Below are 13,652 nucleotides of genomic sequence, written 5' to 3'. Positions count from 1 at the left end.
ATTCACCAAAATTGTTTAAAATTACTCATTTAGAGTTCGTAATGGAAACTCCAGTCTGTGACAGAAAATTGTCTATGCAGGTCCGCGTTTATTTCAAGTTCCGAATTTGAATTTGGTAATGACTCATGACAAATAATGCCTGTGTGGGTCCACGTCGTATAGGCACCAATATAACGGCAATATTCGGTATTTTTAAAATTTTACCAAATTTTTTTCAGGATTTTATTTCGAAATTCGTTTCAAATGGTGGAGGGTATTCAAAGTTCGGCCCGGCCGAGCTTACTGCTTTTTAACTTGTTAAATTATGTGTATTGCAAGTTGATTTCCAGATACAATCCAAAATTTGCGGGCCACAAAAGACATAGTTTATGTAACAACGCCATGTAAAGTTTTTTCATGTGCGTCAGAAATTAAAAATTGAGACAATGGATTGTGCTTTGACAAGATAATTGGATGTTTGCGTCATAAAGAAACTTTGAATTTTGAAGGCGTTCACCTACACGAAGAATTCCCTTTTTCATCTAGAAATGGCATTAGTTTTAGAATGGGGCTTGTTTTCATGTCTCGTTTTGTGGCAAGCTTAAACATTTCCTCAGGAAAGTCAACCTTTTGTGAAATTTTACGAAGAATACATAAGGATTTGTTAAATTCTGCAAGGGTTTTAGGTTTTTAGATTTTGGATTTCTGCAATTTTCGAGAAATCTCTATTTTTTAATATGCGACTACTCTTTCTGAAGTTTGTAGTTTTGAGTATTTCGAAAACAGTTCAAGGTATATTTTAGATTTTCGTTCCTCTTCAGATGTATGCAAATTTGGAAGAATATCTGGCCAATATTGTTCAGTTTCATAAAGAAATTGGGGTCCAAACCACCATGATTGTTTTTCAATCTACTCTTCAGCCAGAATTATATTATTATTATTATTATATATATTTTGGACGTATAGATCATTTTAGAAGTGGAGTCCTACAATTTGGCAACCATTCAATCTATCTTGCAATGGATAGTTTAGAAAATTTTGGCAGAGAAGATCAGTGGTATAGGCATTGAGACTAATATATAAGGAATTTGTTCATCCCAATCGACGCCATGTTCCCAAAGCTATTTCAATATAGATTTGGCTACAACAGTTGTTGGTGTAAGCCAACCCAATGGGTCATACAATCCGGCAGATTCAGACAGAATTTCTCGTTTTTAAAAATAAGATTTTTTTCAAGATTAACTTGAAAAGAAAAGTAGTCAGTTTCTGTATTCCACTGATTGCCAAGGGTTTCTACCATACTGTCATGGTCAAAACTTTGTGTTACATAAGTTTCTCTATGCTGTTCTGGTATTTGGGAAAGAAGTTCTTTTGAATTAGTTCCCCAATTACGGAGGCTACAACCAGCTTTTACAAAAAGAGCACGTAGATTTTTGAACAATTGTTTTGCAGATTCTGAAGTGTCTGCACCAGAAATTATGTCGTCAACGTAGGAGTCGTGAACTAAAACTTGACGAGCTTTTGGGAATATTTGTATGCTATTTGTTGCAGGATAGGAATTGCGGGATAAGGAGCTGAAGTTGTACCATAAGTTACAGTATTTAGTTCGTAAATTGAAATGTCTTCAAATTGGCTGTTGCGCCATAGAATGTGTTGGTATTTTCTGTGGTTTGGACAGACCTGTATTTGGCGAAACATTTTCTCAATGTCTGCACTGAAGACTATTTTGGGTCTTCGCCATTTGGTCATAATGCCAGGAAGATCATTTTGTAGAGGATATCCAGGAGAAAGTTCTTCGTTAAGTGATTTATAATCAGCTAGAAGGCTGCCATCAAAAATAACTCCCAATTTTGTTGTAGAACTGCTTTCTTTAAAAACGGCATAGTAAGGCAGAAAATAAGAATTTGGACAAACGTCAGTAGGATAAGTCCCTATTTTAACCATGTGCCCTAAGGATTCATACTCTTGCTTAAAAGTTTTATATGTGTCACTAAAACTGGGTCTTTTTGTGAAAGAAATTTCAATTTGTTTAAGTATAGGATAAGAATTTGAATTTAGTAAAAATTTAAATGGTAAATTTACCATATATCGAACCTTTTCGGTCCGATTTGTAGTAGATTGGAAGTGTTTCTCACATTTAAGTTCTTCACTGGTAAGTTTTCATTTAGAAATAACTTCCTCTTTTTTCCCAAAAGGATTTTAGAATATTTCCAAGTTCACAGTTTGAATATGGATGCTATTTGTAGAGATAGATTCAGCGGGTACAGATATACCCATCGAAAAGTTGTATTTTGGAAGAAAAGATCATTGTGAATGAATTTTGTTGGAATTTTAATTTTAGAGCAAATAGCTGATCCTAGAATTAAGTCTATTTGGTCAGATTTGTAATAATAGGGGTCAGCTAAGTTTTCTAGTTCAACATTAGGCAAAGAAATATGTTTAGATGAAGGGTTTGGTTTTTAAGAAAAAGGAGAAGAAAGTACAAAAGAAAAGTACTACATGAAATTACTAACTCTTGTTTTCGTGTGAACAAGTTAAGATTCTCCGAAAATTTATATAAGTTTTCACCACCATTTCCTATGCCTTTACAATGTGATCTGGTTTTTTCCATCCCTAAAAATTGAACTGTTGATTCTGTAATTAGACTTCCCTGTGATCCAGGGTCTAGTAGAGCACGTATAGTGAATTTACCACGCAAGGTCTAATTGTCTAAAGTAGAACAGAATTAAAAGATTTGCACTATGAGAAGTGACTTGATTTGCATCGTGACCGATTACAAAACAATTGAAAATGGCGATTTGTTGTTGTGGTTTAAACATCTTCCAAAAGATCTGAAACAATTCCCGTGAATAATGTCGCTAAAATCATCAAAATACCGAATATCGGGAGGTACCGTCATATGGGGGCTATACGAAGACATAGACTTGCACAGACAATTTTCTATCTTAGGGTGTAGTATCCATTTGGAACTTCAAATACCAAATTTGAAACAATTCCGGTGAATAACGTCGCTAAAATCATCAAAATACCGAATATAGGGGGGTTACCGTTATATGGGAGCTATATGAAAACGTGGACCTACATGGCCCATTTACGAACTTAACCTGCCTACTGGAAAAATAAACATGTGTGCAAAATTTTAGCCATCTATCTCAATTCATTCGAAAGATAGCGTGATTACAACAGACAGATGGACAGACAGACGGACAGACAGACAGACAGACGGACATCGCTAAATCGACTTAGAATTTTACGCTGATCAAGAATATATATACTTTGTTGGGTCTGACATGAGTATTTCGAGGAGTTACAAGCGGATTGACAAAGTTAATATACCCTCCATAGTATGGTGGAGGGTATAAAAATATATTTATAATGAGCTAAAATCATCAAAATACCTAAAATAAGGAGCTACCATGAGGTTATAAAACGTGGACCTGCATGGACCATTTTCTGTCCTAGGCTGTAGTATCCATTACGAACTTCAAATACAAAATTTGAAATAGTTCCGGTAAATAATGTCTCTAAAATCATCAGAATATTATGGTGGAGGGTATAAAAACAGTTATTCTGCCAAAGGCATACATACAATTTTAGTTTGATGAGATTCTTTCGTCGTCGTCGTATATGTGTGCGTATGTTAGTGGTGATTTGCCTTGCCGTCGTTGATTAACATGGAATGGGCATCATGTATGTGTGAGAATTTTGTTTCAGTACAACGGAAAAGCAACGAAATATAAGGCTGAGGCAGAAATTTTCAAAGGAAAAAATGTATTGATGGAAAATGTAAATATTTTGCCAAAATGCCATTTTTGGATGAAATTTATCAAATTTGACAGAGAATATGAAATTGGCAATTTTTTTTAAAATTGAGTATAATTTATAAAAATGACCAAATTATCGGGATGACCTGTGGGTAATTAAGAAAATTTTTAAATATTTTATTATCTTTTATGAACTGGGTTAAAAAAATAATCCAGTGGCGTCCACGATTATATTGGCTCAATAAAATTACCGAATAAGAACAGTAATTAGCGAAAGTAATTTTTTCCAAAATCAAACACGTGTACAAATTTACTTATGTATTTAGGTAACAAAGAATATACGATAGCTGTTGAAAATAATTATTTGTCTTTTTATACCCTCCACCATACTATGGAGGGTATATTAACTTTGTCAATCCGTTTGTAACTCCTCGAAATACTCATGTCAGACCCAACAAAGTATATATATTCTTGATCAGCGTAAAATTCTAAGTCGATTTAGCGATGTCCGCCTGTCTGTCCGTCTGTCTGTTGTAATCACGCTATCTTTCGAATGAATTGAGATAGATGGCTAAAATTTTGCACACATGTTTATTTTTCCAGTTGGCAGGTTAAGTTCGTAAATGCGCCATGTAGGTCCACGTTTTCATATAGCTCCCATATAACGGTAACCCTCCTATATTCGGTATTTTGATGATTTTAGCGACGTTATTCACCGGAATTGTTTCAAATTTGGTTTTGAAGTTCCAAATGGATACTACACCCTAAAATAGAAAATTGTCTGTGCAAGTCTATGTCTTCGTATAGCCCCCATATGACGGTACCTCCCGATATTCGGTATTTTGATGATTTTAGCGACATTATTCACGGGAATTGTTTCAAATCTGGTATTTGAAGTTCCAAATGGATACTACTCCCTAAGATAGAAAATTGTCTTTGCAGGTCCACGTCTTCGTATAGCCTCAATATAACGGTACCTCCCTATATTCGGTATTTTGATGATTTTAGCGACGTTATTCACCGGAATTGTTCCAAATTTGGTATTTGAAGTTCGAAATGGATACTACACCCTAAGACTGAAAATTGTCTGTGCAGGTCCACGTCTTCGTATAGCCCCCATATAACGGCACCTCGCTATGTTCGGTATTTTGATGATTTTAGCGACATTATTAACCGGAATTGTTTAAAATTTGTTATTTGAAGTTCGTTATGGGAACTACAGTCTGTGACAGAAAATTGTCGGTGCGGGTCCAGTTTCGAATTTGAATATGGTAATGGCTTATGACAAACAATGCATATGTATGTCCACGTCGTATAGACCCCAATATAACGGCTATATTCGGCATTTTTAAAATTTTAACAGAATTTTTTAAGGATTTTATTTTTTGAAAATTTCCAAATTCGTTGCAAATGGTGGAGGGTATTAAAAGTTCGGCCCGGCCGAACTTACTGCTTTTTAACTTGTTTTATTTAATTTGTAGCCCTGAAAAGGGCTGTTAGATAGTATGTTTTCGAATATCGAATATATTTTAGAAAAAGTAATCTTTCTGGGAAAAATCACTTCTTGGCGGCGGCTTTCTTAGCATGGCTTCTTTGCTGCTGCGGCCTTTCCAGGTTTAGCAGCTGCAGGTTTTGCCTTGGGTGCACGGAGGAGAAAACATTGGCTCTCTAACATATGTCTTCAAACATATTTTGCAGCAAACATATATATATGAAATTTATATAAAATGTATATATATAGAAAATTGTCTATGCTCGTTCATATAGGTTCGTATAATCCCCATATATCAGTACATCCCTATATTCGGTATTTTGACGATTTTAGGTAGAATACTCATATATATATATATATATATATATATATATATATATATATATATATATATATATATATATATATATATATATATATATGAGTATTCTACCTAAAATCGTCAAAATACCGAATATAGGGATGTACTGATATATGAGGCCTATACGAACCTATATGAACCAGCATAGACAATTTTCTGTCTTACGGTGTAGTATCCAATTCGAACTTCAAATACCAAATTTGGAACGATTGCGCTATATAATGTCGCTAAAATCATCGAAACACCGAATATAGGGGGTACCGTTATATGGGGGCTATACGAAGACGTGGACCTGCACAGACAATTTTCTGGCATGGGCTGAAGTATCCATTAAGTACTTCACATGCGAAATTTGAAACAATCCTGGTAAATAATGTCGCTAAAATCATCAAAATACCGAATATCGGGGGGTACGGTATATAGGGGCTATACGAAGATGTGGACCTACATGGCCCATTTACGAACTTAACTTGCCTACTGGCAAAATATTCTTGTGTGCAAAATTTTAGCCTTCTATCTCAATTTGTTCGAAAGATAGCGTGATTACAACAGACAGACAGACGGACATGGCTAAATCGTCTTAGAATTTTACGCTGATCAAGAATATATATACTTTGTTGGGTCTGACATGAGTATTTCGAGAAGTTACAAACGGAATGACAAAATTAATATACCCTCCATAGTATGGTGGAGGGTATAAAAATAAAATTCGTTAAAAATTCTGTTAAAATCTTAAAAATACCGAATGCCTATACGACGACGTGGACCTGCATAGGCAACTTTTGTCATAAGTTATTACAATATTTAAATGCGAAACTTGAAGAAAAATCTGCTTATTATGTCGCTAAAATCATCAACATACCGAATATCGGGGGGTACGGTCTATGGAGGCTATATGAAGACTTGGACCTATATGGCCCATTTTCTGCTTTATGCTGCAGTGTCTATTACGAACTTCAAATACCAAATTTGGAACGATTGCGCTAAATAATGTCGCTAAAATCATCAAAATACCGAATATCGGGGGGTACCGTTACATGGGGGCTACACGAAGACGTGGACCTGCACAGATAATTTTCTGTCTTAGGCTGTAGTATTTATTACGAACTTCAAATGCCAAATTTGAAACAATTCCGGCGAATAATGTCGCTAAAATCATCAAAATACTGAATATCGGGAGGTACGGTTATATGGGGGCTATATGATAACTTGGACCACATGGCCCATTTACGATAGCGTGATTACAACAGACAGACAGACGGACAGACAGACAGACACACAGACAGACAGATGGACATGGCTTAATCGTCTAAGAATTTTACGCTGATCAAGAATATATATACTTTGTTGGGTCTGACATGAGTATTTCGAGGAGTTACAAACGGAATGAAAAAATTAATATACCCTCCATAGTATGGTGGAGGGTATAAAAATAAAATTCGTTAAAAATTCTGTTAAAATCTTAAAAATACCGAATGCCTATACGACGACGTGGACCTGCATAGGCAACTTTTGTCATAAGTTATTACAATATTTAAATGCGAAACTTGAAGAAAAATCTGCTTATAATGTCGCTAAAATCATCAACATACCGAATATCGGGGGGTACGGTCTATGGAGGCTATATGAAGACTTGGACCTATATGACCCATTTTCTGCTTTATGCTGCAGTGTCTATTACGAACTTCAAATACCAAATTTGGAACGATTGCGCTAAATAATGTCGCTAAAATCATCAAAACACCGAATATAGGGGGTACCGTTATATGTGGGCTATACGAAGACGTGGACCTGCACAGACAATTTTCTGGCATGGGCTGAAGTATCCATTAAGTAATTCACATGCGAAATTTGAAACAATCCTGGTAAATAATGTCGCTAAAATCATCAAAATACCGAATATCGGGGGGGTACGGTATATAGGGGCTATACGAAGATGTGGACCTACATGGCCCATTTACGAACTTAACTTGCCTACTGGCAAAATATACATGTGTGCAAAATTTTAGCCTTCTATCTCAATTTGTTCGAAAGATAGCGTGATTACAACAGACAGACAGACGGACATGGCTAAATCGTCTTAGAATTTTACGCTGATCAAGAATATATATACTTTGTTGGGTCTGACATGAGTATTTCGAGGAGTTACAAACGGAATGACAAAATTAATATACCCTCCATAGTATGGTGGAGGGTATAAAAATAAAATTCGTTAAAAATTCTGTTAAAATCTTAAAAATACCGAATGCCTATACGACGACGTGGACCTGCATAGGCAACTTTTGTCATAAGTTATTACAATATTTAAATGCGAAACTTGAAGAAAAATCTGCTTATAATGTCGCTAAAATCATCAACATACCGAATATCGGGGGGTACGGTCTATGGAGGCTATATGAAGACTTGGACCTATATGACCCATTTTCTGCTTTATGCTGCAGTGTCTATTACGAACTTTAAATACCAAATTTGGAACGATTGCGCTAAATAATGTCGCTAAAATCATCAAAATACCGAATATAGGGGGTACCGTTTTATGGGGGCTATACGAAGACGCGGACCTGCACAGACAGTTTTCTGCCATGGGCTGAAGTATCCATTAAGAACTTCACATGCGAAATTTGAAACAATCCCTGTAAATAATGTCGATAAAATCATCATCATCATCAATATCGGGGGGTACGGTATATGGGGGCTATACGAAGATGTGGACCTACATGGCCCATTTTCTGTTTAATGCTGCAACATCTATTACAAACTTCAAATGCCAACTTTGAAACGATACCGGTTAATAATGTCGCTAAAATCATTACAATACCGAATATCGGGGGGTATGATATATGGGGGCTATACGAAGACGTGGACCTACATGACCCATTTTCTGTTTTATGCTGCAGTATCTATTACGAACTTCATTTACCAAATTTAGAACGATTCCGTTAAATAATGTCGCTAAAATCATCAAAATACCGAATATCGGGGGTATGGTATATGGGGGCTATACGAAGACGTGGACCTACATAGATTATTTTCTGTCTTAGGCTGTAGTATCCATTACGAACTTTAAATGACAAATTTGAAACAATTCCGGTGAATAATGTCGCAAAAATCATCAAAATACCGAATATCGGGAGGTACCGTTATGTGGGGGCTATATGATTTCTTGGACCTACATGGCCCGTTTACGAACTTAACCTTATGCTTATACAACGACGTGGGCCTGCATAGGCAACTTTTGTCATAAGTTATTACAATATTTAAATGCGAAACTTGAAGAAAAATCTGTTTATAATGTAGCTAAAATCATTAAAATGCCGTATATACGAAGACGTGGGCCTGCACAGACAATTTTCTGGCATGGGCTGAAGTATCCATTACGAACTCCACATGCGAAATTTGAAACAATCCCGGTAAATAATGTCGCTAAATCATCAACATACCGAATATCGGGGGGGTACGGTATATGGAGGCTATATGAAGACTTGGACCTATATGGCCCATTTTCTGTTTTATGCTGCAGTGTCTATTACGAACATCAAATACCAAATTTGGAACGATTGCGCTAAATAATGTCGCTAAAATCATCAAAATACCGAATATCGGGGGGTACCGTTATATGGGGGCTACACGAAGACGTGGACCTGCACAGATAATTTTCTGTCTTAGGCTGTAGTATTTATTACGAACTTCAAATGCCAAATTTGAAACAATTCCGGCGAATAATGTCGCTAAAATCATCAAAATACTGAATATCGGGAGGTACGGTTATATGGGGGCTATATGATAACTTGGACCACATGGCCCATTTACGATAGCGTGATTACAACAGACAGACAGACGGACAGACAGACTGACACACAGACAGACAGATGGACATGGCTTAATCGTCTTAGAATTTTACGCTGATCAAGAATATATATACTTTGTTGGGTCTGACATGAGTATTTCGAGGAGTTACAAACGGAATGAAAAAATTAATATACCCTCCATAGTATGGTGGAGGGTATAAAAATAAAATTCGTTAAAAATTCTGTTAAAATCTTAAAAATACCGAATGCCTATACGACGACGTGGACCTGCATAGGCAACTTTTGTCATAAGTTATTACAATATTTAAATGCGAAACTTGAAGAAAAATCTGCTTATAATGTCGCTAAAATCATCAACATACCGAATATCGGGGGGTACGGTCTATGGAGGCTATATGAAGACTTGGACCTATATGGCCCATTTTCTGCTTTATGCTGCAGTGTCTATTACGAACTTCAAATACCAAATTTGGAACGATTGCGCTAAATAATGTCGCTAAAATCATCAAAACACCGAATATAGGGGGTACCGTTATATGGGGGCTATACGAAGACGTGGACCTGCACAGACAATTTTCTGGCATGGGCTGAAGTATCCATTAAGTACTGCACATCCGAAATTTGAAACAATCCTGGTAAATAATGTCGCTAAAATCATCAAAATACCGAATATCGGGGGGGTACGGTATATAGGGGCTATACGAAGATGTGGACCTACATGGCCCATTTACGAACTTAACTTGCCTACTGGCAAAATATACATGTGTGCAAAATTTTAGCCTTCTATCTCAATTTGTTCGAAAGATAGCGTGATTACAACAGACAGACAGACGGACATGGCTAAATCGTCTTAGAATTTTACGCTGATCAAGAATATATATACTTTGTTGGGTCTGACATGAGTATTTCGAGGAGTTACAAACGGAATGACAAAATTAATATACCCTCCATAGTATGGTGGAGGGTATAAAAATAAAATTCGTTAAAAATTCTGTTAAAATCTTAAAAATACCGAATGCCTATACGACGACGTGGACCTGCATAGGCAACTTTTGTCATAAGTTATTACAATATTTAAATGCGAAACTTGAAGAAAAATCTGCTTATAATGTCGCTAAAATCATCAACATACCGAATATCGGGGGGTACGGTCTATGGAGGCTATATGAAGACTTGGACCTATATGGCCCATTTTCTGCTTTATGCTGCAGTGTCTATTACGAACTTCAAATACCAAATTTGGAACGATTGCGCTAAATAATGTCGCTAAAATCATCAAAATACCGAATATAGGGGGTACCGTTTTATGGGGGCTATACGAAGACGCGGACCTGCACAGACAGTTTTCTGCCATGGGCTGAAGTATCCACTAAGAACTTCACATGCGAAATTTGAAACAATCCCTGTAAATAATGTCGATAAAATCATCATCATCATCAATATCGGGGTGTACGGTATATGGGGGCTATACGAAGATGTGGACCTACATGGCTCATTTTCTGTTTAATGCTGCAACATCTATTACAAACTTCAAATGCCAACTTTGAAACGATACCGGTAAATAATGTCGCTAAAATCATTACAATACCGAATATCGGGGGGTATGATATATGGGGGCTATACGAAGACGTGGACCTACATGACCCATTTTCTGTTTTATGCTGCAGTATCTATTACGAACTTCATTTACCAAATTTAGAACGATTCCGTTAAATAATGTCGCTAAAATCATCAAAATACCGAATATCGGGGGGTATGGTATATGGGGGCTATACGAAGACGTGGACCTACATAGATTATTTTCTGTCTTAGGCTGTAGTATCCATTACGAACTTTAAATGACAAATTTGAAACAATTCCGGTGAATAATGTCGCAAAAATCATCAAAATACCGAATATCGGGAGGTACCGTTATGTGGGGGCTATATGATTTCTTGGACCTACATGGCCCGTTTACGAATTTAACCTTATGCTTATACAACGACGTGGGCCTGCATAGGCAACTTTTGTCATAAGTTATTACAGTATTTAAATGCGAAACTTGAAGAAAAATCTGTTTATAATGTAGCTAAAATCATTAAAATGCCGTATATACGAAGACGTGGGCCTGCACAGACAATTTTCTGGCATGGGCTGAAGTATCCATTACGAACTCCACATGCGAAATTTGAAACAATCCCGGTAAATAATGTCGCTAAATCATCAACATACCGAATATCGGGGGGTACGGTATATGGAGGCTATATGAAGACTTGGACCTATATGGCCCATTTTCTGTTTTATGCTGCAGTGTCTATTACGAACATCAAATACCAAATTTGGAACGATTGCGCTAAATAATGTCGCTAAAATCATCAAAATACCGAATATCGGGGGGTACCGTTATATGGGGGCTACACGAAGACGTGGACCTGCACAGATAATTTTCTGTCTTAGTCTGTAGTATTTATTACGAACTTCAAATGCCAAATTTGAAACAATTCCGGCGAATAATGTCGCTAAAATCATCAAAATACTGAATATCGGGAGGTACGGTTATATGGGGGCTATATGATAACTTGGACCACATGGCCCATTTACGATAGCGTGATTACAACAGACAGACAGACGGACAGACAGACAGACACAATGACAGACAGGTGGACATGGCTTAATCGTCTTAGAATTTTACGCTGATCAAGAATATATATACTTTGTTGGATCTGACATGAGTATTTCGAGGAGTTACAAACGGAATGAAAAAATTAATATACCCTCCATAGTATGGTGGAGGGTATAAAAATAAAATTCGTTAAAAATTCTGTTAAAATCTTAAAAATACCGAATGCCTATACGACGACGTGGACCTGCATAGGCAACTTTTGTCATAAGTTATTACAATATTTAAATGCGAAACTTGAAGAAAAATCTGCTTATAATGTCGCTAAAATCATCAACATACCGAATATCGGGGGGGTACGGTCTATGGAGGCTATATGAAGACTTGGACCTATATGGCCCATTTTCTGCTTTATGCTGCAGTGTCTATTACGAACTTCAAATACCAAATTTGGAACGATTGCGCTAAATAAGGTCGCTAAAATCATCAAAATACCGAATATCATGGGGTACCGTTATATGGGGGCTATACGAAGACGTGGACCTGCACAGACAATTTTCTGGCATGGGCTGAAGTATCCATTAAGTACTTCACATGCGAAATTTGAAACAATCCTGGTAAATAATGTCGCTAAAATCATCAAAATACCGAATATCAGGGGGGGGGGGGGGGGGGGTACGGTATATAGGGGCTATACGAAGATGTGGACCTACATGGCCCATTTACGAACTTAACTTGCCTATGAATTCGATTTCGCTAAATAATGTCGCTAAAATTATCAAAATACCGAATATTGGGGGCTACCGTTATAGGGGGGCTATATGAGGACGTGGACCTACATGGCTCATTTTTATACCCTCCACCATACTATGGAGGGTATATTAATTTTGTCATTCCGTTTGTAACTCCTCGAAATACTCATGTCAGACCCAACAAAGTATATATATTCTTGATCAGCGTAAAATTCTAAGACGATTTAGCCATGTCCGTCTGTCTGTCTGTTGTAATCACGCTATCTTTCGAACAAATTGAGATAGAAGGCTAAAATTTTGCACACATGTATATTTTGCCAGTAGGCAAGTTAAGTTCGTAAATGGGCCATGTAGGTCCACATCTTCGTATAGCCCCTATTCGGTATTTTGATGATTTTAGCGACATTATTTAGCGCAATCGTTCCAAATTTGGTATTTGAAGTTCGTAATAGACACTGCAGCATAAAGCAGAAAATGGGCCATATAGGTCCAAGTCTTCATATAGCCTCCATAGACCGTACCCCCCGATATTCGGTATGTTGATGATTTTTGCGACATTATAAGCAGATTTTTCTTCAAGTTTCGCATTTAAATATTGTAATAACTTATGACAAAAGTTGCCTATGCAGGTCCACGTCGTCGTATAGGCATTCGGTATTTTTAAGATTTTAACAGAATTTTTAACGAATTTTATTTTTATACCCTCCACCATACTATGGAGGGTATATTAATTTTGTCATTCCGTTTGTAACTCCTCGAAATACTCATGTCAGACCCAACAAAGTATATATATTCTTGATCAGCGTAAAATTCTAAGACGATTTAGCCATGTCCGTCTGTCTGTCTGTTGTAATCACGCTATCTTTCGAACAAATTGAGATAGAAGGCTAAAATTT

The sequence above is a fragment of the Musca domestica genome, unplaced genomic scaffold (assembly GCF_030504385.1).
Source record: "Musca domestica strain aabys unplaced genomic scaffold, Musca_domestica.polishedcontigs.V.1.1 30, whole genome shotgun sequence".
NCBI classification, from domain to species: Eukaryota; Metazoa; Arthropoda; class Insecta; order Diptera; family Muscidae; genus Musca; species Musca domestica.
This window is presented reverse-complemented; position numbering follows the sequence as displayed.